General features: G+C 34.2%; 1 pseudogene; it reads right to left on the bottom strand.

The window, feature by feature from the left end:
* Nucleotides 1-4573: 4573 nt before the first annotated feature.
* On the bottom strand, nucleotides 4574-23364 carry LOC145821947 (putative wall-associated receptor kinase-like 16; annotated as a pseudogene).
* Between the last annotated feature and the right edge of the window lie 997 nt (nucleotides 23365-24361).

The following is a 24361-nucleotide window of genomic DNA, read 5'->3' as shown; positions in this document are numbered from 1 at the left end:
ATCGAGGCACATGCCCCCTTTGAGTCGCAAACATGATAAGGGACATGATTATTGCATACATGCCTTGAATTGTGCTGCCATGCTTTGCCTTGCCCTCTGTTGCTGTCAGTTGCAGGTTCTGCAGGAATACTCTGCCGACCGGCAGTGTAAGGTGCCGGCCGGCAACAATTTCTTTGCCGACAGCTTCAATTTTGTGTCGATTGCCATACCACACTGCCGGTGGCAATTTCATTCGGCCAGTGGTGATCCTCTCTGTCCAAGGGAGCAGTCCTGAGGTTTTGACAGCCTCCAGAGGAGTGAAGGAAGGAAAACAGAGGCAGCTCGCGCATGGCGGCGCGCTTCTCGAGGCGTTTTACTATTTTTCTTAATCTATTTAATTTGTTAATTAAATTAGGCAATTTGTAATATTAATTAGCTTGCGTAGTTAATTAATTTGTAATATTTATTCGGTCCCTCCGAGCGAGGGCAAATATGTAATAAGTGTGCGTGGGTGGTGTGTGTGTCTTCCAACCTCACGTCTTTCTTCCCTTTTACTTACCTGCTTTGATGGTTAGTATTAGGGCACGTTTAATTTAGCATGCCTTATGCTACGCATGCGTGCATTCATGCATTTGTATTACATACATTAGGCTCGGTACATCACGCTAACTGCATTTGTACTTCAAATTCTAAACTGAATATGTGATAGTTGTGCATTTCTCAGATGCTATGTTTAGGATAGCCGAGCCTATTCTAGCAACACTTTGTATGCGATGCATTAGGCATTTAACATGGACTTGGATCATGCATGTTTGCTAACAAGTTCTTTGTTTTGGCACGGAGTACGATGTAAGTATTTCTGCTTTAGCATATCGCATGAGTGTGAATGTTGCCATGATAGCATGCTTAACATGTGGCTAGATGCTTATGTGTTAAACTGTTTTGAATGCCTGTGGGTGAAGGTTGGATTGTTTGAGTTGGAAGAACTCATTGAAATCCGTGTTTTAGCCTACTTGCGAGTAGCAAATTCAAAACATTTTCCAAAACAAACGGATATGCAATGTTTCTTTCCAAATTAGACAATCTAGTCTATACTTGTTTGCTGCGCGCATAACACAGTAATTCTAGGCTAATAAATGGAATAAGAATACATAACGTTTTCAAAATCGGATATCATGGTTAGTAGAGGCCGGTCTTCGGACCGGGCGAAAGGGGGTGCTCATAGCTGACCTTCCCCGATCGTACCCAAGCTCCCGAGCCGAGACAACTCCGGTGATGACGGACATGTGGCCTTCGGCACCGAGTCAGGGTTTCCTAAATTTCCCCATTTTAAAAATATTTAGGTGGCAACTCTGTATCTGGCAAAGCAGTCCATGTTTGGCACTACTTTTTCAAAAATCTGTTTTTCAAAACGATTTGCCAGATTTGGACTCTTTGGTTCAGATTAAGAACCGTGACACAAATCGAGTCCGAACTGTAGCGAGGTCCCCCCCCCCCGGGGGCTTGTTACAACTTCATAATTCCAAAAAAATTAACAACACAAAAAAAATAATAAGAGATTATCACCATTGGATATCTAGAAAGAAGCAAGACAACATATTAAACCTAGCCTAGAAAATATTCTACGCCACATTAAACTGAATAACAATAGTCACCCCAGCACACATCAAAACAAATATATCACTGCAGAATCCTATTGCAGTTTCCAGAAACTTCAACAAATTTACAAGCCAGAATCACAACCCAGAGTCAAAAGAGTGGATCAGTAGTACCTACCACACCACCAAGATTATTCGATTTAAAATATCTCATCAACTGTCCCAAGATGCTTCTTCACTTTTTCTTCTCCTAGAGTTGGTTGGATTGGATGCTTTTTAAACCCATGCATTTGAAAAAAATATGTGTAATGTATTTCATGTAAATGCTTTTATCAGGGCCATTGGGTTCACTGGATGGATATCTTAGTCTCAATCAAAAGTTTCATGTTTTTTTTTAAACAAATAAACCTTGTTGCTGACAAAAGGAAACACAACAAACATATTATGAAAAAAAAAAAAAAACCCATTTATGAAGTCTAATTTGCCCACCAAATAGAGTGGACCACCGAACCGAGCAATCCAATTTGCCCATTAATAGACACACAACAAAAGAAATAATTAAAGAGATTTCTTTCTTGAATTTTCCCAATTTCTCAACATATTTACATGGAAAGTGAAGTGTGTTTGTACAAGAACTAACAAAATCACCATATAATTGCAAGAAAACTGAAGCTAATTGTTGAAGTAAAACAGGGCATAGAGAGTTGAAGACTTATCAGTGGAGAGGAAAGACAAAGAAACAATAATTAATTGATGAGTGGGCATATGGTTGCCAAAACAGATTTAATAAATACTAAATGAATTTTTTGACAAGAAATGTTTGACTTTCTATACCAATTTTCATTTTATAATATTTTATACAAATATATATATATATATATATATATGTATATACACAGATTGTTGTTACAAAGAAGAAACTGGTATTTTCATTTTATTTTATTTATTTTATTTTACACAAACTGGTATATACATACATACATAATATATACACCCTATATAGGTCTCTTCTCTCTCTCTCTCTCTCTCTCTCTCTCTCTCTCTCTCTCTCTCTCACTCTCTCTCTCTTTCTCTCTCTCTCAATCGATTATGTATGTATGTTCATAAAATTGATTATATATGTGTTTTAATGTAATTTATGTGTTTTTCTTCATCATCTTCAACTGTTTAACTTTAGATTTACAGTCATAGAACTCCTTAACCTCCCTAGCCCTTTCTCCATCAATACAAAATTAAAAATTTAATTTAATCAATTAAAAGTCAAAACAAAACTTTTGTTAAACATTGAACAATGCTTCAACCCATACAAATCTATCAGTATGACCCCATAATCAACAAATCTGAGAAGCATAACCCAGGATCTATGAAGACGAAGAGAGAGAAAAACAATAACTACAACAACACCAATGTAAAATAAAGATTCATACAAATCAAACTAGGTAATAGCACCGTAAATCAAACTGAACATCAAATGGGAAAAAAAAAATTTATTCACTGAAATTTGTTGAGATCAACGAATCGTGGTACAAAAACAATGAATGATTGCTTCTGATCAACAAATGGTGGATCCAAATTGATAAACAGTTGCTCCAGATTTGTGAATGGTGGCTCCAGATTGGTGATCGGTGGCTCAAGATCAACAACGAACTTTGGAGATTCTCATCTCATCACAGGGATGTCGAAGAAGAGTGAGGGTTGTGGAATAAAATAATCGACAAATATAGATATGTAGTTAGGGTTAATTTGGTCATTTGATGAGTTAGTCCAGACTTTGGCTTAGTCCCCTAATTTATATGCCACTTCCTATAGGATTAAATAGTCCATCATATGTGGGATACCATATCTGAATGGATTGTTAGTCCGTACTTCAATTTTTTAACCACACATTGGATTAATAATTTTATTGGACTACTAGTCCAATCCCAAGCACATGTCCGCCCAAACAAACATGACCTTAGGGTTTTGAAATTAAAGAGAAGAGAGAGATAGAGATAAAGTACAACTAAACTAACCTTCTTCAAAATCTAACTTCAAGAGTGAGAACGAAGGCCTTAGGGAGATGGGTGGTGTGCCTAGAATCAACCGGAGGAGAAAATTATAGCGATCAGGGATGGGTGGTGCGGTGGTGAAATGGGAGAGAGGGCTTGTAGTAGCCGGAGTTGGGAAGGACGTAGGTGACCTGTGGTGGGAGAGAGGTTAAGAGAGAGGAGAAATAGATCTGAGAAAAAGGAAGAAACTATAGACAGGAGGTCTGGTGCCAGAGGTGAGAGATATTAGGAGTGGGATAGTGAGAGGAGTAGTGGGCGAAAATTTGTCTAGGTGAAGCAAATTTGAACCATTGAATCTTCCACCATATTTCTCAACCATCGATAGGAAATGACAAGTAGGACAAATTTTCTACATTAGAGAAAATTCAAAAACCTTCATACCTTATTATATAGATATTTTATTATTATATATATATATATATATATATATATATTCCTGGCGAATGTTTCATTGTAAATTTCTTATTTTTGCCTCACTCACAGGTACTACTGCTCTTACCTACAGGCACAGTACCCAGTGTAAGTGAGGATACAATTTTCACTTGCATTATATGAATTTATAATTGCTTTTCCCATTTGCCATTTATATATGAAATTCTCCTCGTATATTATGAAGTATCTCAATAATTGTTTTTTAGAAACACATAAATTGATATCATAGCATGACATTGAATTCATATGGATGGACAATTATTTCATAAGTGAATCCCACTAATAAATTCTGTAAAATTTTATTTATTTCATTTATTCTAATAAGTCTAGAAATATAAAATTCAAAATATGACACAAAATGATATGAACAGACAAGATTAATGAAAAGTGAGTGAGTCGCTAACAAACTTTTATAGAAGAAAGTACAAGAAATTTAAAAGAATTCATCACTTATATGCAAGTGTAACAATCATCAATGAAGTTGTTGTCATCATGGACAAACATAAAACAATCAAATCACCTCCCACTATGCAATAGCATATCTTCCACCATGCTATCAACCCCGACTGTTGTTGTGTTGCTTATATAAACTCCAACTACATATCCAATTGATGCCTTACCAAGCATGTTCTCAGTCTCTGCATAATTCAAACCATTTTTAGATATCTTTTTCCTGATCAACCCCTCCAGTTCCATCACTACTTCCTTCATATAAGGCCTTTCCTCACCTTTTACTCTCAAGCATCTATTTGCAAGATTAGCAACTTCTTTGAGCTCCTTAGTGTTTCCTTCAATTACCATGTGTTCATCAATAATTTGGTTCAAGCAATCATTGTTTGTAAAAGTAATAAAATACATAGCCAGATTTATCTCCTCTTCTGGCCTGTTGAATGACAATGCCTTCTTTCTAGTGATCAACTCTACAAGGACTACTCCAAAGCTATAAACATCACTTTTCTCAGTTAGCTAGCTTGTGAGCATGTATTCAGGGTCTAACTATCCAAGAGTTCCTTTCACCACTGTGGCTAATTGATTTTGGTCTAGTGGAACCAACCTTGATGCTTCAATGTCTGACACTTTTGCAGTGTAATTATCATCTAAGAGTATATTTGTAGACTTAACATCTCTATGGATGATAGGAATCGACGTTGTAGAGTGCAAATATGATAGTACTCCAGCAGTTTCTACTGCTATTCACAAACGATTTTACCATGATATATTAGATGCCTTGCCTTGATTATGTATATGCTCAAAGAGAGTGCCATTGGTGATGAATTCATAGACAAGTAAAGGGACTTGAGTTTTCAAATAACAACCTAAGAGTTTGACCACATTCCTGTGATTGATCTGTGACAGCACGACCACCTCATTGATGAATTGCTCTATTTGACTTTTATCCACCATATGGGATTTCTTGATAGCCGCTATCTTGTTTTTTGGTAGAATTCCCTTGTAAACTATTCCAAAACCTCCTCGGCTAGCAATTCTATTCTCATCATAGTTGTTGGTAGCCTACTTGAGCTCTTCTGAAGTGAAGATTTTAATCAATTCCTGTGTCAGTTTGTCTTGTCTAGAGAGTTGTTGTTGTAACATCAATCCACCATTCTGCCTAAAGAATTGTTCTCTAAGCTTGATGAGCTTTCTTTTCCTAAAAATCCAATACAACCAAGAGCTACTCACTAAAACAACCGTTCCACCAATGGCAAAACCTGCATTTCAAATTAGTCATTTTTTTTTTTAACACAAAGACTGCATCTGGAAAATATTTTGGTTTAAAAGAATCAAAATGAAGAATTGCAAGAATTTTGGTGGAAAGGTATGAAGAATGATGTAGTCGTGTTTGTATCAAAATGCCTTGTCAGCAAGTGAAGGTCGAGCATCAGAGGCCAGTGGATTTGTTGCAACCTTTGCCTATAGCCAAGTGGAAGTGGGAGCATGCCACGATGGATTTTGTTGTGGGCTTTCCGAGGACTCAACGGCGTAGTGATGCCATTTGGGTAGTAGTTGACCGGTTAACCAAGTCTGCGCACTTTATACCTATGCGTGTGGGTGATTCAGTAGATTATCTTGCTGACATGTACATTAGGGACATAGTGAGGTCGCATGGGGTCCCTGTGACGCTTGTTTTGGATAGAGATCTACGTTTCGCAGCTCGGTTGTGGCAGAGCTTGCAGAGTGCCTTGGGCACTAGATTGACCTTTAGTACTGAGTACCACCCTCAGACTAACGGGCAATCCGAGCGTACTATTCAGATCCTTGAGGATATGCTTCGAGGTTGCGTCATTGACTTCAAGGGATCGTGGGAGAGGCATTTTCCCTTAGTGGAATTTGCTTATAATAATAGCTTCCAATGGAGTATTGGCATGACATCGTTTGAGGCCTTGTATGGCCCACTGTGTAGATCTCCGGTGTGTTGGGCCAAGGTGGGTGATGCACCTTTGTTGGGGTCAGAGTTGGTTCGGGAAACGATGGAGAAAGTGGCACTTATCCGTAAAAGGTAAGTTACGGCTCAAAGTCGCCAGAAAAGTTACGCCGACCATAAGAGAAGACCCTTGTCTTTTGAGGTGAGAGATCATGTCTTTTTGAAGATATCACCTCGGCGGGGTTTGATGAGATTTGGGAAGAGTGGGAAGTTGTCCCCTCGATTTATTTGGCCTTTCGAGATCCTTGAGCGGATCAGAGAGGTAGCTTACCGTTTGGCATTACCGCCACAACTTTACGGGGTTCGTGATGTGTTTCATATTAGCATGCTTTGGAAGTATGAGCCGGATCCATCGTATGTGTTGGATTGGACCGACTTAGAGGAAGATGAGGATGCCTTTTATGAGGAGAGACCGGTGAGAGTCTTGGATACACGGGACCAAGTTTTGTGAGGCAAGACAATCCCTTTGGTTAAGGTATTATGGAAACATCACGGAGTTGAGGAAGCAACTTAGGAACGTGAATTGGAAGTCCGATAGAAATATCCAAACTTATTTGTTGGTGTTTGAACATATATTGAGATTTTGATTATGCTAATGAAATGTAAAAGCATTGTATATGTTTTAAAACACGAGAACATTGTATATGTTATGGGGTGTTTGGAGACATGGATTCAATATAAGCATTGTATATGTTTTGAGAATATGGAATATCGTGTGTGTTGTATCACTTTTGGAAGCATGATATATGCTGTGCAAATTTTGAAAACTTGGATTTTGGTTTAAACATTGTAAATGTTTTAGGAAAATTGTAAATTGTACTTTCAATATTGGAACTCGTGTATCGAGTTGATAAGAATGGATGACCGGAGAGTGGTTCATGGTGCTAAACTTGTTAGATTAACATTGTGTGGATGGTATAATACTAATTTTGAACTTGATTCAAAATTTCAGGAACAAAATTCCTTAAGGGGGGAGGTTATAGCGTTTCTGGTTTAGGCCCGACTCATTTTGTATTTTGGACTCTAATTTCGTAGCCTCGTATGGTTGTTCATGTCTTTTCCCTCCTATTCTTCCTTAAATTTAGTTGTTAGATTGTATTGGTCTTGTTTGGTTCAGGCTGGTTGTTTGATTTTCGAACCTTTGTTGTCCAGATTTTTGCCCCTCCGCTTGAGCGGCATTTCTTACACTCGAGCGGGCTTTGCAAACTCTCAGTATTTTTGCAGACCTGCAAAATACTGGAGGAGGGTATTCTATGCTCGAGCGGCATTTCTTATGCTCCAGCAGGTGGATGCTCGAGCGGCCAATCTTGAGCTCGAGCAATGTCCTTCGTTTGCAAAACTTCTGAAAATATGTATTTTGCGCTCGAGCGGACTATGTGTATATCAGTCCGTGAAGAAGACTTTTTAGTTCACTTTTTCGTTCCTCTCTATCTCTCTAAAACTTTCCAAAAACCTAGATCTTGAGACTCTCTCTCTAAAACTCACATTCTCTCTACATTTTTACCTAGATCCATTAGGATCTTTACCCTAGTGCCTTTGAGAAAAAGGTAGAGCGCCTCAAGAGCTCCGTTTTGATCCGAGTAGAAGTTGGTTTTGACATCTTTGAAGTTTCTCCCTTGTTGTTTTGGTCTTCTAAGCTTGAGGTAGGGATTTTCTACACCTTCTTATGGTTTTTAACTTAGTTATTGGTTGTTGTGTAACAATGGTGGGTTTTGAGAGTATTTTGGACAAACCTAGGGTTTGGGATGCAAAATCAAAAGAGGAGTTTCTAGTGAAGGTAATATAAATAGTCATGGGTTTGAAAATGAGGTTATATTGGGTTACAATAGTTGATTTTGTCCTTTGGGTTGATATTGGGAAAAAGGGAGTTTGCCCTAAAATTGTTTAAATATTTATTTTGTATAAATAAATAGAATTGGTGTTGTAAAGATGAAATTGAAAGAATATTGAAATAAATTGTGGAGTTGGAAATATATATCACCTCAGACCCATGGAAATTTGAATAAATTATATGTCTAGAGATTGAATATTTGTTCATAAATATCTGTATTGGGCTATCGGTGGAGGACATATATGCTTGTTGTAGAAATTGATGAGGATTAGGTAAATTAAAACTAATCTTTTGTTGATTGTCATTGAATATGACTAACTTTTAAATACATTGTATATGTATGATGTTTTGGGAGGAGAAAGAGGATATACTCCATTGTTTGGGAGGAGATAGGGGATGGACTCCATTGAACTAAGGTGGCCTATGTGTCCTGGGTGAAAAGTTCCGAAACCGTGCGTATACATGGGTGCTGATTCAGTGGACGGAATTTTTGTAAAATGGAAAATTGAAGTGCTTGTGTGATGATTGTGTTAATTTGGGAACCACTGAGTTATAGTCTCAAATGGGTTGTTTGAAAGATAATGAAATTGGCTCATAAATTGAGATGAAATAATTTAGCTTGAACTTTGGTACTTTATGACTATACAGAATATGAATGTTTTACTACTGGCATTGTAAATGCACCTTATTCTTATATCTTCATTAAATCTCATAGATTGTGTTAGATTGTTCCTATTGGGTTTTGGTTCACCTTATTTGGGGAAAATCATTTTCAAGTGTTGGTGATATACCTCTACCAAGGCAATAGCTTGAAGGGACGTTTGGGAGCAAGAACTTCTTTCTTTTGTTGTATTCTTTTTGTGTAGCCAAGGGCTTTAATTGTATTGAGCTAGGCTCACTTTTGTTGTAACCAAGCAATGACTTGGAAAGATGTAAGCCTATAGGGCATATGATTATCTGTTTAGTTTTCAATTCTTTTATCATTGCAACACATGTTGTAGATTCAGGATGAACAGTTTGTGAATGTATATCGCATGTGTTATCTTTTGTATACGGACTCCGATGAATGAAAGTATATTATTTCAATTGTCTTTCTGCTTATGGGTTGAAATCATTGTATTATTTTGGGGCGTTACATGTGTATTGTGTTATATGTGTTTATATTTGTTTGACGTAGGCAGATCTATCTGTGTTTTTGTGTCATTATGAGAATTGAAGGCCTTATTAGCATCTGATCACTAAATTGACTTGGTTTATGTGTTATTTGGAATTTTTGAAATTTTATGATAGGTTTGATTGAAATTCGATTCAGAACCAATTAATTAGAATAAAATAATCCTAACTACCTATTCTTAACTCAAACTAATTAATGTAACCTAACTAAGCCTACATAAGGCACAATTGACTCCAGATTATGTTAGACACTAGCATTTCATCATCTTCTTGAACTCAAAATGTGAGAGAGAGAGAGAGAGAGAGAGAGAGAGAGAAGCCTAGAAAGAGTTGAATTCATGGAAGCAAAGAAGAATTGTAGGGAATTCAAGGGTTTGGACTTAGAAACTCAAGGATTATGCCTTTAGAGATCATTTTGGAAAGCCTATATAAGAATTCAACCCTTAGATTATATAATTATGTTATCAAGGACATGAACTCTAGAGAATTAAGTTGAGTAATGCAAGAATTGAGCTTGTGAAATAGAAAGGAAGATCATATCATTCATGCATGCTTTTTCATCACATTTTTAGTTTGAATTTCAAACAAATCTCACATGCATGTGTCTATCTTGGCTTTGTTTTAAGAATTTATCAAGTTTCTCATCATCTTACCTCATTTGATCATGTTTTGGAAGGTTTGAGTTCATGACAAGTCATGCATGTTATGCTTTGAAAGTTTCAAGTTGAATTTTGGACAATTGATTTACTTTTGGGCCTTGATTTTGCGAAATGATCCTTAATTCTTGATGTTTTACAAGTTTAGACATGTTTTCTCAAGTTTTGAGCCCAAAGAATGTGTTTTAAAGATTTGACATTGAGTTTTACATCTTGAACAACAATCTGGAAATTTCAAAATTCTGCATTATCGCTCGAGCGATAGAACCTGCGCTCGAGATCGCTCGAGCGACCACTCTTTGTTTCACATTTTCGCTTGAGCGACCAAAATTCGGTTCAAGCGTAAAATTCATGCTCCTAGTACTTTTGCAGACATGAGCATGCCCTCGAGCCACTCGAGCGACCGTGCCTATTTTTGAACCTTGGCTTGAGCAACCAGAAGTTGCACTCAAGCATAAAATGAGAGCTCCCAGAAGTTTTATAGAATTTTGCAATCCGCTCGAGTGACCAAGCTTGCACTCGAGCGAAGACCCTGTTTTCAGAAATTTGACTAAGTGTTGCAACACACATTTTGATATCCTCATTGCATCCTAGGCATTCATAAGCCTTAATTGAGACATAATAATGTGGATAAGGAGTAGAAACACACCGAGATAGAAAAGAAATGAGTTTAAGTGTTTTCCGAATGTGTGTTTCAATGTGTATCTACTATGTGTTTGTATAAGTCACGCGCATTAGCCGTTTGGTTTGTTTGATTTGTCTGATCTGTTATTGGAGCCATCTGTGAGTAATAACTTTGTAAAGTTATGTTTGACTTTAATTATTTTTTGATGATATGAAACGATCAGTTTTTCTAAAATGCTATTCTTTGTATGAATGAATGATTGTCTAAATTTTTGAAATGTATTTGTGGCATCCTTAGCATCATATGATATGCGTCCCTTTATGGGTCATCGGAATGCCTTTATGACCGTCCCTTTGTCGGTCATCAGAATGCCTTTATGGCCGTCCCTTTACGAGTCATTGGAAACGTCTCTGTGCACATGAGTCATTGAAATGCCTTTATGGCTGTCCCTTTATGGGTCATCGGATTTGTTAGCGCTAATGGATGTACCACGTATGATCATATGGAATATGTGAACTCTGAATACGAATATGAATGTGAATTTGTTTATGATTTGAATTCTGATTTTTGAATTTGCTATGGACATCATTCATTAAAACCTTTACCCTGTTATTATTCATTGGGCTCCAGCTTACCGTATTATTTATGTATTTAGGTGATCAGGAGCAGGACCAGGCCTAATGAGGTTCACCTGGAGATCTGTTTAAGTCAGCCAATTGGTGTGCCTCCCGAGGAGGTTCCGAAATGTTTTGTGATCGAGTTTTGTGAACATGATGCAAGTTTAAGTTATTTTCTTTTGTTTGTTTGGACAGTTTCTTTGGGTTTATTTGCATCTATGGTGATGTAAGGCTGACACTCTGATGACGTCACATATGTTTATAAATATAAGTTTTAAATTTCCTATTCTATGTATGTCTACACAGCTTTATGGATGTTGTATATTTATATTTGCTTCCGTTAGCCCTTGTATTTTGTCTAATTTGTTTAGAGGCCTTTGGTAATCCCAGGATTACTGGCCGGTTATGACACTAAACCTATATGGGCGGGTTTGAGTCGTAACAACCATTCAATCCAATTACGGACTAGATACAAGCCACACCTTTGAAATAATATGATATGTATCATATGAGTCAGTTAAGATAAAATTGTAAAATTTATTAATTTATATAACATTACTCTATTAAAAATTATAAATATTCTGTTAAGTTACTTGAGTATGAAAGGATGTGAGTTTGGGGAGGTAGGTCATACATAAATTCTTCAAAATCTATATATTATATAAGTAAGACGGGGCTTTTAGTGAGAAATCTCCTAAGAGTTCCAAACTCTTATTATAAAATTATTGATTTTTTAATTTACAAAATAGATTATAAAAAGCTATTGGCTGATTTATTTATTTAATTATTTTAGAAATAATTATTATCCCTTAATTTATGGATTTCAAATGAAAAATAACAAAATTATTTTATAATATCTGCGTCATATCTCCATCATATCTCTCTTACCGATTTCCAAAAGAAAGTATTAAAACATGCTTTCATTCTCTATCTCCAAAAAATTAGATAATATTTTTTACAAGAATTGTAGGTATTTATCTATATCTTATTAGGAAAATTAATGAAACATCCCTCTCTAACTTTGTGTAGCAGGAGAGGTCCAAGATATTTTTTTTATTAGCTAAGGTCCCTCGATGAAATTTCTCTGTGATCATATCAGAGAAATTTCAAAATTTGTCTGTGAAATCATTGAAATTTCTCTATGTCGGAGCCAAAATTTCTTTCAGTCAGGCGAAATTTCTCCGAGTCAGGCGAAATTTCCCCAAGTCAAATTTTTTTTTTTGTGAAAATGTTGAGAGACCTTAACTACTATGAAAATATTGTATGTCATTTATTTTATAAAATCGTAATATCAGGGACCTTAAAAAAAATTTCTCCCATCTTATATAATATATTATAACATAACAAACAAAAAGAAAATAAAAATAAAAATTCAGATATGCAACAAACAGATAAAATTAATAAATTTGATTTCTATTTATTTAGTTAAAATCTTTCTTTTGCCTCTCAATATCCAACTTTAAATTTTAAAAATCTTAGAAGTCTATATAAGCAAATCTAATTTCAAAATTTCTCTGTGAAATAAGAGAAATTTCTCTGTGTCGGGGCTGAAATTTCTCTAAGTCAGGCGAAATTTCTCTAAGTCAAATTTTCTCTATGAAAATGTTGAGAGACCCTAACTACTTTGAAAATTTTGTATGTTATTTATCTTATAAAATCTTAATATCAGGGGTTTTAAAAAAAAATTCCCCTGTCATGCCCTCAAAATAATACATAAAACCCATCACTTTTGACATGCATTGATATAAAATAAACCAACCATTTCTATTCATCAGAGTAAATTTTACAACGGTATTACATGTTAACAACAAAAGCAAATGCCCAATGGGCTTACGGCTTTCCAAGTCAACACTTGGTTACACAAAAGAAGAGTACTAACTCTATACAAAATAAGCCCTTGGCTTGATATACATGTAATACAAACAAAATAATCAAAAAGAGTCTTCAACTCTCATCATCAGCATCCAAGCTATGTCCTTGGAGGTGGCATGCTACCTGTACCTGAAAATAATGTCCCATATAGGGTGAGCCAACGCCCAGTAGAGATATGCTAAACACAGTATGAGCAATAACTAAGACATTAGCAATTGATAAATGTTCAATTCCCATAAATCATTTCATAATCCGTTTTCCTTTACATGACCACTATGTCCATGTTCCATTTCATTTTCCATTCCTATCCAATTTCCCAATTACAACAACGGCTCAGAACCTGGCCAACAATTTTCATGAGACAGTGACTCATATTAAACGTTTCTCATTACACGATAGATAAGCCTACTAGCTATATCAACATCTCAACAGATAAGCATACAAGCTGTATCCACACTTCAACAGATAAGCATATGAGCTATATCAACACTTCCATAGATATACATATGAGCTGTATCACCACATTATCTGACAAGCATATGAGCTGTATCAGTGGAGTCCATCCTCTGTCTCCTCCCAAACAACATCCGGTTTAGAGGTCCATCCCCTATCTTCCCCTAAACCGTGGAGTACATCCCCTATCTCCTCCCACACACACACAACGTATATACACATAGGTCATATACACAATCAATCAATACATAACGCAAATGTATTCTATCAACCGTCATACTCTATGACACATCCAATTGATTAGTTTTAGTTTGCCTAATCATCATGCATTGTCAACAACAATCACAACTACCTTCCACCGATAGCCCAAAGCAATTATATCTAAACAGATAATACATGCATTAACAGATAAATTATCAATGTTTTCAAAACTGAGCGATTAACAAATCCAACTCCCCTAGTCCGTCACATAATGAACCAATTTCATTATTTATAACTCAATTTCATAAATCCATAACTTTCCCAAATTAATTATACCAATTAATTTACACCACAAATTAGGGTTTTCTACCCCATTTCCCAATATTGGCCCAAATGGCCTATATATCAACAACCAACAATAATATCATTATTTTGAAACCCAACGATACCCATTTTAGGATCAAAATAACAAACCCTCTTTTAACATTTTGAAACCCTAGGTCCCAAATTTTCCCAACTTCAACACTTTATCAAAACAACCAAAGATCTATGTCAAAGACCATAAGAGTGAGTAGGAATCCCTACCTCAAAAGATGACACCCAATGAAGAAGATGACGAAAAAAAAGTTGCTCCAAATCAAAAGTTTCTTGGATCAAAAGATAGCCCTCGACGATCAACAACTTTTTTGTAAAGGCCAAAGGTGAGGAAACAACTCTAACTAGATCAATACCTAGAGAGAAGGCAAGGTTCTAGAGAGAGAGGCTCAACAATGGAGTTTTCGAAAAAGTAAGAGAGAGAAGAGATGAGAAAAAGTGATTTAAAAATGCCCCACAGCCAACTGATATACGACATTCCCGCTCGAGCGGAAAACACAACGCCCGAGCATCAAGAACAAAAACTAGGTCCGCTCGAGCGCAAGAAGGCCCGCTCGAGCGCCAAGACACAAGAATAAAGTACATCCGCTCGAGCGAGAAAACCAGTCCGCTCGAGCGCAAATCTCCCTCTCCCAGAACTTTCACCAAGACAGTACTACCTGCTCCAGCGCCAACAAACCCGCTCGAGCGCGACCCGCTCGAGCGCAGGAAACCCGCTCGAGCGTAGAAATCACACATGCAGAAGTTTTGCAGGGACACGAAATACTGGGAGTGTACACTCTCCGCTCGAGTGCCAAACGACCCGCTCGAGCGGAATGACCAAAAGCCTGGCAACAAGATTTTAGACCAAGGTTCTACCCACCTGCTCGAAACATACCCAACACGTCCTAAAACTCAAACAAATGGAATTAAAGGACGGCAACAAGATAGATACAACTACCAACTTCACGGAACCGAGTCCGGAATACAACAGAACAGTAAAGGGACAACCGGGATCGTTATAGCCCCTATCTTATTATATCTTGTATATTATATTATAACATAACCAAAAATAAAAAAATAATTAAAAATCAGATATGCAAACAAATAAAGTTAATAAATTTGATTTCTATTTATTTAGTTAAAATCTTTCTTTTGCCTCTCAATATCCTATTTTAAATTTTAAAAATCTTTAAAGTTTATCTAAACAAATCTAATTTGAAAATATCTCTCACTATCATACTTTAAATCAATAAAACTCACATGTCTATCACTTATACAACTCATATCATAATTTACCTAAATAATAATAATTAAAAACAAATAAAAATCACAAATAAATTAAAAAAAATAGAAACTCACAATTCCATCTTAAATAAATTTAAAAAAGAAAAACGAATAGAAACAACACAAAAATAAAGAAGATAAGAATTTAGATATGAATATCGAAAGATATTACAATATCTAAATTTGAATTATGATTTAGTAATATAACTATCTATTTTTTTGATGTATATCTATCAAGAGTTTAAATCACTTGATGGGATAAATTAATCAATTTTCAAGTCTTATTGAAAGAATAATTTGATTAGTCATTCCAACTCCTAGACTTCGCGGGTACTGGCAGAGGAGCTGACGGATTGGGCTGAGCAAGGACTAAGGTGTTGGAGGTAACATCCTACCACTCCATAAATTTATTTATTTTTTAGTTTTAATTTTTTTCCTTGTGTAAATCTCTTTCTCTACTGTTAGTTTTACTTTTAGTGAGGTTTTTGTGTTTGTTTACAAATTTGCATGGTGGAGAAGAATTATTGATGATGATGGTTACAACCGAAATATCTATGCCTGTTGTATGCTAATACTTTTGATTGGATTTTGTTTTCTTCAATGAAGGCCATAAAATTACATTAAAAAAATAGGTATCGAACTTTTTATATTTTTATTTTATAAAAAATGTGAAAATTTATTGGGAATTCAAGATTTTTACTATAACATTAGATTTTTGTATAACTAGGAAAATTTGGAATTTTTAAATATCATTGTGTTATTTATTTTTATCCTCCTTCTATCCTATTGTACCATTACTGCTATTTGTTTGTTTGTTAATTGTAATTCAATTAATTGAAAATGAAAGCTTAGTACAACTTATCATATATATTATAGTTAATTGTTATCACTATAGTTGTATTTAATAGAATAATATATAGGAATAATCTATAAATATAATGTATATATTTTTAATGTGATTAAAATAGTCCATCTTATATAGTATATAGCGGAATTACATGGCTTCTTTTATCCCCAAAAATCCAATCAATTTTTTTGTACTTTTTAATTTTTTAAATTGAAACATCAGTTGTCTATGTCCACAAAAAAAAAAAAAAAAAAACCGATAAACATATATACAAAAACTACACATTTCTTTTTCTTTTTTTTTTCTTTTCTTTTTACTCTTTTCCCCCCCCCCCCCAATAGATAGGATGTTTACAAATAAAAATGTTTGACACCTCAAAAGTTTTTCCATAATCCAACCTATAATGATGTGGTCATAAGCGTAAGTTTTTATACAAATATAAGAAGAGAACTAATTATTAAAGGATTAATTACCTAAAAGTCCTATCTACATATTTAGTAGTAGCTTAGGTCCTGTCAAAAAAATTTTGAACCAACAAGTCCCATTACAGGTAAAAAGATGTTTTGCCCTTTAATCTAAATAAGTGTATATATAATAGCATTGCTGTTAAACTAGGTCAACGCCAAAACTGAGAATGTTCTCAATTTAAAAAATAGAGAATGATTTTAGTGTATAATTATCAAAACTAAGAAATTTCTCAATTTTTTTTTTCTAGTATGAATTGCGAATATTATCAGTTTTAAAAAATTCTCAATTTTCTTCATGATTAAAATTGAGAATATTATAAATTGAGAATGTTCTCAATTTCAAAACAGAGAATGATTTCAGTTTATAATTATCAAAACTAAGAAATTTGTTAATTTTTTTTTCTAATATTAATTGAGAATATTATCAGTTTCGAGAAATTTCTCAATTTTTTCATGATTAAAATTGAGAATATTATCAATTTACTCTCTCTCTTACATTTACCTTCTCCTCTTCCATCTACACCCTCTAGATCTGAAAATCTCCTAATCTAGTTCTAGATCTAGTATTTCAAACGACAACGTTGTCTCCGACGAGAACGGTTTTCAAAACAACATCAACGGGTCGTCGCATTCACACCATTAGCAAAACACTTTTAGTCACTTCTGCTAATAATATCATCATCGACGATGACGATCATCATCGACCAGACAAAGAAGAAGATGATGATGATCAAGTAGTAGAATGCACTGTTAGAAATAATGTTGTTGTAAAAACTCCAAGTCTGAGGCAGCGGTGTTCAAGAGAACGACAACGACGTTTCCGTCTTTGCAAGAGACGAATGATTGTGAGCTATGGTGATTGAAAACTTTCTCTGCTATGGAGTTTTGAGAGAGATAGATAGATAGATAGATAGATAGATAGATAGATAGATAGATAGATAGATAGAGAGAGAGAGAGAGAGTCTGTTTGGTTGTTGTCATTAGTGGATGTAAAAGTAAGAGAGAGAGAGAATGAAGATAGTAATTGTTGGTAGCAATGGATGAGGTATTGGAAGGGTAAATTGGTCTACTAAAAATTAATGGGACTTGAAGGAGCAAATAATTTTATTTAGGACTTAATGAATTATAAGTTCATAAAATAGGACTTGTATGTAAATGCCCCTTGATTAAATTATACATGTCAACCAACCATATGTTCAAACTTTCACTATTTGAAGATACTATTTGAATATAATTTCAATTAAGAGAATCTCCAACCCTTAACATTTTTTTTTATCAAATTATAATTTGATACAAATTTTAAAAAGATGAAGCATTGAAAATTATTTTTTTTTCATCAAAATTGAAGAAAAGAAAAAAAGTGGAATAAGAATGAAAGTTATTTTAAAAATTGATAAAATTTTAATAAAAAATTTAAAGTAATTTATATCATATCAAATTTTATATTCAAATTTAAGATCGAATTAGATAAAAAAAAAATTAAAAACAATGATAAAATGTTAGAAATACTCTGCAACCTTCACATTCCTAAAAATTAGAAATTTGTGTGCGTACTACATTCATATTGTATTTTTAGTTTTGAAATTGAAATAAAAAGAAATGTAACTTAAATTAATGGCTTAATAATAGGGAAATTTTTTTTAAGGTCCTGATATTAAGATTTTATAGTATAAAGGACACTCAATATTTCCATAATATCTAATGTCTCTTAAATCGATACAGAGAAAATTCAATTTAGAGAATTTCTCTGCTCCAAACCAGAGAAAATTAAATCCAAACCGGAGAATATATCTGGTTCAAACCATAGAAATTCAATCAAAATCATAGAAAATTCAATCTAAATCAGAAAATTTCTCAGGTCCAAACCAGAGAAAATTCAATCCAAGCTAGAGAAAATTCAATCCAACTCAAAGAATTTCTCTAGTCCGAACCAGAGAAATTCAATCAAAATTGTAGAAAATTCAATCTAAATTAGAGAAATCAAAACACAAGTCAGAGTACGTAAAACTCAAAATTTCAGTTTCCTATGTTTTTCTCAGCTTTCTAGGCAACCAAAGAGATGATATACACAAGGAAAAAGGTATTTTATTGAGTTTGATACACATATAAAGATTCAATTTTGCAATTAAATTCAGGTACTCACAGTTTCTTCTTGCTTTTTCACCTTCTTGCTCTTCTTTTCCTTCTTCCTTTTACTCTTGCTCTTCAAATTTTTCATCACAACTTCATCTTCTTGCAACAGCAATGAAGAATGATCGACCTTTGATTCTGAGTCGTTCCGTTGGCTGGAGCTACAAGCTCGTAGCATTGCTTTTTTGACGATTTTCAAGCTCAGATCTTCGTTGGCTTCTTCGTCGTTGCTACTACTGTTCAGTATGATACCGAGAGAGGAGAAATGAGCAGAGAGATAGAGGAATATGTATATAGAGAGAGAGTTAGGTTTGGATAGAATGAAGATCGGAGAGAGAGACTCAAATTTCTCTGATATAATATATGGGTGTGGGTTTAGAGATCTTAGACATCTAAAAATAATATTATGGATCTCTTTCATTACTAAAATTGGGAAAGGGACCTTAGAATAATTTTTCCTTAAAAATATAAACACTGTCACACCCCAAATCCGGGCATGACCGGCCGTGGCCCACAGGGCCTTAGCCCAAGGCACACGTAAGCCTAAACACGCATTCAATTTCACCTTGAACAATTGAACAATAGTCCAATAATAAATAACCAAAACTCAATCCAGACATGTCACAATTATAAACGGCAAAATCAACCGTAATAAAAAACCATCCAAACTTATGGGATATAAACAACCCACATATAAAAAATAATCCTAAATGAACTTCGATAAGAATAAATATAAATATGCACAAACTTGACATAACACTCTAAACTAAAGGAATGCCCTAGAGGTCCATGCAATTGAGTCCCCGCTACGCCATGAGTCCACTCTAAGTCCTTCTAACACCTGGAAATGGTAAACAACTAAGTCAGCTGATAGCTCAGTGAGTAGCAACATGGATAGTAAATACAGTTTTGAAAACAGGGTTCAATTCCAAAATAAGATATATATCACAGGAACTAGATTGGCATACAGTTTGGTAAATACAATCTATTTCAAAAAGAAGGTTCCACAATTCAACACTTAAAATACTCATGTCTCGCAAGAACATGATAAACGACATTTTTCACTTAAAACAGATTATAACATGAACACCAATAATTTTCTGGGTACCAATAAAAACAAATAATCTGCCACACATTTCTCAGGCTATAAGCCTCGTTGGATCCAATATCGAACTAAGAGTCATCCTCAGGGTGGCACCTGGGCCTTTTCTCAAAGACGATCCGATTGAAGGTCACCTAGTTGTTTTTAAAGGTCTTTTCCTTACAATCGTTGAGCACTAGAGTCATCACGGCCCAACCCGGATCTGTTCCCTAGTGGCCAGAGTCACCACACACAGTGGAATAATTTCCCTGGACTAAATACACACATGGTCCCAATAATCAATACACATCAGTTTGCAAAACATGGTAGTTCATCATTATAAACATGAGACCAAAACAAATAGTTTACAGTATGCCAAGTTCACACATGTTTCAGAAATAATTTGATTCAATTGATAATATAATAATTTATCAAAACAGCTTAATCATGAAACAACAATTTAATTTTCCAACAGTTCAGGGTAGGGGAACATTTATAAAAATATGTAGCATGAAACTACTCACCTGAAACGCAATAATATAATCCTCGAATAGAGTGTAAAAGTCCAACTAGTGGCCTGAACCAAGTATAAAAACTACGCGTCACAATTAATTTAAAAATACTAAAAAAAAATAGGAACTAAGTAACCTCAAACTAAAGCGCACTAACACGGCTCAACCCAACTCACCGTTACTCTTAAATATTACCTAAGTTCATATTCTTCAAGGTCTAAAATCACCCAAGACAAGATTCCGATCGAAACTTAACTAAAAATAACTTTAAGATGAAACAGTGTTTTAAACAAGTTTTCCCAATCTATTCGCTAACTTTGAAAATTTCAAAACCCACTCCACGCTATTCGAAAAATTCCAATAACCTCCAGATATGATCTAATATATCCTAAGTTTCAAACCCAATTTATTTCACTTGATTTGCTTATCAAAATAATTTTCTACAATTTATTATATCCAAACAGGTTGTTTTCTGCAGCACTTTAAAGAAATTGACGGTTCTCTTAATATACACGAGCAATCAATGCAAGGTCAAAAACATACGAAACTAGTCTCGTAACCGGTTCTAATGACACTAATTTGATAATTTTTGGATTTATACCCAAAGAGAACAAAAATCCCGAATTTACTGTTTCGGACTGGTTTCCTGGACAGATTTGAATACCTCAATTTATATGGATTTCGACTCCCAAAAATTATGAAAAAAATCAGATATGCAATTCAATATGTAATTGATCTACTGTAAAAATTCCAAATTAAAATTCACCAGTTTGATATGGTTTCTTGATTTTTAAAGTTTGCGATTCTGTGCAGAATTTTTGAACTAAGAATAACACCCATTCTTTACACATAAATTTAGCTCCTCAGATTTCTTAACAGTGTTTGCATATATATACAAAATACATAAACCTACAACCTCTTCATGAATGAATAAAATAATTATAGAATAAGGACAGAACAAAGAAAGAAGAGAAGAAAACCTAGGAGGCCACACAGCACAACACACCCAAAGCTCTCCTTCTTGGCTACAACAATAATCTTGATGATTGAAAAACCCCTCTCTTTCCTTCATAAACCCACGGCTGCTAGGGCTGCTAGTGTTGTGGAAAACAATTATAACAAGAGTTAGGGTTTGTGTTTATTTTATTTTATACTAGTGGTGGGCACGCTTAGGTCAAATAGATAGATAAATATACAAAATACATATATAAGTTACATGCAATTCAAATGGTAAGAGTCTAACTTATTAATTTTGTGGTCTAGAGTTCAAGTAACACCCTCTTCTCTATTTTTTTTTTTAATAATAAATCTTGCTTCTAAATCAATGACTTTCACCATAAATTTATTTTAGGTTTAAAATTAATTAAAAGATCCTCCAATAATATTTAATTTACACCTTAGAATTCACCACCAAAATATTTGAGATTGTAATATTATTATTTAATTATTTACTTAATTTTTATATTTGGGTTCTCACAAACACCATATCAATTATTGTTAAATATCATTTCACTTCACATTTAATAATAAAATTGTATATTTGTCTTAATTATAACTATTAAATTTGTATATTTTCATAACAAAAAGAGGTATATCATACCTCATTTAACCTCATTTAATTAGGTTTGATTTTTTTAATACAAATTATCAAAATTGCACTAAATAGATTTATATTCATATTGTAATTTTTTTAAACTAATAATTTAAAAAATTATAAATATAAAAATTAACTTATAAATTTCATATGTAGCACAAGAACAAAATATTAAATTATTTCAAGATAATTACAATATATATATTTTTAATTTATAAAGTCACCTGCATGGTACGGTTTACTACTAGTTCATTAATTATGTGAATTAGGTGTTGTAATTTATTTATTTTACTTTTGACATGTATGGCATTATAATTACCAGTGACATATATATATATATATATATATATATATATACGAATCACAATTTGAAGCCCAAAAACTGGATCAGCAATGCAACGTGTTGCATCTGTTTTGCCATCACCATGGCATCTATTGGGACAAGAACACGTATAATTCCCAGGTGGCCCAATCAAGTACAATCGGCACCATTTCTGGTTTAAAATCGTAAAGGTAAGTTGTGGAGAAATTAAGCGCACCATCTTCAACAACAAAGGCATAGCTGCAGGGATTGAAGTCCGTTATATTCGCATGTTTGGAGAAGCTTTTTGCAGAAATATAGAGCTGGCCAACTCCTTTTGGGATGGAGGTCTGGCAGCAACCAATTCCAGACCATTGAGACCGACATCCAGTTGCTACCAAAGAACCGTTTTATCAGTGATTTGGACAGATCCCGATGTGTCACAACCGATAGCAGTGAACTTGTTCTTGCCATTCGATATGGAGAATGTGGAAATGGTGAACGATCCATCGAAGCCGTCTGGTAATAGTTTACCAGACTTGTCATAACAATGGCGGGATACGTCATTCATGATGCGTAACTCACCCTCCTCAGGCGATGTATTTGTAACATCGATATTAGTGTCCCATAAATATGGCTGGGAATCACTACCATTAATGAAAAAAATTATCATTCAGATAACAATTCGCTTCCACGCCGAATGGGTATGAGATGTCTAAATTCCCACAACGGTTCGTGCCGCCAAGATTTTTCAACTCTTGTTCTCTTGGTGCTGCAATTGTTGCTGCTGATAATGACAATACCACCACCACTACTACTTGTACTAGTACTAGCATCATGATGATGGGTTGTGGTTGCAATTGCATTCCTTGCACGGAAGCCATGGCTATGCTTCTTGGAAAAAAACGTTTTTCTGTATTCAAAATTCATATATAATTGTCAATTTGAAACATTTCTAGGCAATTACGAAGAGAAATTATTTCAAATCAATCAAAGTAAATCAATGCAAAATGGACAACCGAAGTTATTGAACTGATCAGCAGCTAGTCTGACAACTGTACGGATGGTATTCACATAATAATAAATTAAAAATTAAAAACTAAAAAATTCAAATTAACTTTTTCCGTTGTATCAATGTAGTCTTGTAGTTCCGATAGAATTAATTTTTCCATTTAATATTTTATATTATATTGTAGTTCCTATCGTATTAATTTTTCCCTATAATATTTTATATTATGTTGATTAATTTCATATATGTTGATTAAAAGAGTCTATATATGTCGATTAATTTCAATTAAATTTTTAAAAAGGTATTATCAATTTGACTAAATTGACACAATATATAAAATATTTAAGGGTAAAATTGAGACTCATAGACTGACTTTGCTTGGTTGAGTTTTCAGAATCTATTTGTGAAAGTTTTTCAAAAAATTACAAACTAGTTTTGACAAAAATAAACACTAAACAATCATCTTTTATTTTTTAAAAATTATTTTCATCCCATTGTTTTTTTTACCAAACTAGCTTTAAAATAAAATAAAATAAAAACAAATTCTCAAAACTTAACCGAACAGAGCTTGTTCATGATACCAAACACTACTAGAGAGGGTACATAACAAACAAAGTAGTCATGCAAAATGAAGCAGTAAAATCCAAATATATATAAAGCAAAGCTCTCTACAACCAACAAAAGCAAGAGTGGGGATGGGACTACTCCAAGCCAAGAAAACAATATTAAAGCTTTGTTTTTGTTTTTTTCCTTCTTTTTTCTTAAGGTAGGCCTCTGTTACTATTCAATTGATCAAATTATGGTGTTTTTGCATCCCATTTGTGTGACATCTTCGTGGGTTTGATTTGCTTTAGGTTGTATTGCATGATCTC

This window comes from Camellia sinensis, chromosome 3 (assembly GCF_055761805.1).
Source record: "Camellia sinensis isolate YWXY chromosome 3, ASM5576180v1, whole genome shotgun sequence".
Taxonomy (NCBI): Eukaryota; Viridiplantae; Streptophyta; class Magnoliopsida; order Ericales; family Theaceae; genus Camellia; species Camellia sinensis.
This window is presented reverse-complemented; position numbering and strand designations above follow the sequence as displayed.